Genomic DNA, 1,949 nt, shown 5'->3' on the forward strand with positions numbered 1-1,949 from the left:
AATAGTAAGAAGAAAAACATTCTAACCAAGATGGGCAAAAGATTTAAACAAACACTTCAGTGAAGAAGAGATAGGCCTGACCTTAAGGACAAGAAAAGGAAATGCCCAACGTCATCATACCACCATGAGATACCACTACACACTGATTAGAATGCTAAAACAAAAATAAGAGCAAAAATTAAATAGAACATCCAAATGAACAAACAACCTGACAATTTCACAGCCTAGGAAGGATGTTGAGCAACTGGAATTTTTATATGTTGCTTCTTAAAACGCAAACTGGACCTTTCTTTCAATGTGAAATACATAGTTTACCCAAAGGTGGAAAACCTTATCTTCACACAAGAATCTGTACAGGAGTGTTTATGCTAGCTGTATTCATAATTGCTTAAAACTGGAAGCAAGCCAAATGACCTTCAGTGGGAAAATGGATAAACAATATGTGATAGAAGTATCACAGATGTTTACATAACCTGTGATACTTAGCAGTAAAAAGTAAACTAATAAATTCTTACCTGGTAGAATAGATACTATGATCACAAAATGGGTTTTGCTAGGGTGAGGCTTGTCTATTACACCGGGGATGTGCTGAACCTGAGATTCTTACCAAGAAACTCAACTGCAGAAATTTTGCTAGCGAGATAAGATCAAAACAGCAACAACAAAAATAAACCAATAAACATAACAACATGAATGAATCACAACGCATTATGCTAAGGATAGGAAGCCAGACTCAAAGGGCCATAGAATTTATAATTCCATTTATATGACATTCTGGACAGAAAACAGATCAGTGATTGCCAAGGACCAGAGGTAAGGGTAAGGGATTAACTAAAAAGGGGCATGGAGTGATGGGTGATGGAAACTGATCTATATCATGATTGTGATAGTGGCTACACAACTGTATGCTTTTGTCAAAACTAAAAGAACTGCTCTCTGAAAAAAATAAACTTTTCTAATTGTAAATTTGTCTCAATAAACCTGATCAAATAAAAGAATATGTTTTTAATCATAAGGCAAACACTAAATGTCGTTTGTATTCTGTCTCCAACTTTGATCAGAGATCAGTTTTTGTCCTGAGAATAAGAAAATAAAATAATTTCTGTCTGAAGCTGAGGTTTGTCTCAATTTGCTCCATTACTATGTTCTGAAATCCCCCTTTTCCATAAAATGACTCATTTCTCCAATCCTGCTGCCCAGGCCGTTACATGATGTAACTATCCACCTGCCTAAATTGCTGGTCTGAATTCCAGAACCCATCACAGCTGAACTTCTTGTCATGGTTTCTATCCACTTGCCTACTTTTAGCTTTTGATTCCTCTAAGTTACTCGCACCCTGTAAAAAGTAGTTTATGAATAATTAATGAATAACCATCTTTCATCACCATTCAATTTGAATTTAAATCAATTGATGTATTTACTGTGTGCTAGGAATTAGACATGTATAATGAACAGGAGATATATTATTACTGGATATATCTTCTGCCTCCACAGAACTTAAGAGACTTATGGTAGAGAGTACATCTTCAATTACAACCTAATATGGACTTGGGTTGATATATGAGAACATGGAAGGGCATGTAACAGGTTTAGTCTAGTCAGCCAAGCCTTTTCAAAGTGATTTCTAAGTTGGGTAATGGAGGGTGGGTAGGAATCACCCTAGGAGGTGAAGATAGGAGAGAAGAATAGTATTTCTGACATAAAGAGCAGTCTGTAAAGGCCCCAAACTGAGACAGCAAGGGAGTTCAATCATCTGAAAAGGTTCCTTAAAACAGAGACATATGGTCACATGGTTGCTGAGACATGAAACTGGATATACAGACAGGGATTAAGCCATGAAAAGCCTAATATATCCTATTAAAGGATTTTTTCCTTCCTATTCCTGTACAGATACAATTATAGCATATTACACTTTTTATTAATGTATACTAGTTTTATGTGCATAATAA

At 35.7% G+C, this 1,949-nt stretch overlaps 1 pseudogene; it reads left to right on the top strand.

Moving 5' to 3' along the window:
- The first annotated feature begins 507 nt into the window (after positions 1 to 507).
- On the top strand, positions 508 to 652 carry LOC115833491 (annotated as a pseudogene).
- The last annotated feature ends 1,297 nt before the right edge of the window (positions 653 to 1,949 follow it).

The sequence above is a fragment of the Nomascus leucogenys genome, chromosome X (genome assembly GCF_006542625.1).
Source record: "Nomascus leucogenys isolate Asia chromosome X, Asia_NLE_v1, whole genome shotgun sequence".
NCBI lineage: Eukaryota > Metazoa > Chordata > Mammalia > Primates > Hylobatidae > Nomascus > Nomascus leucogenys.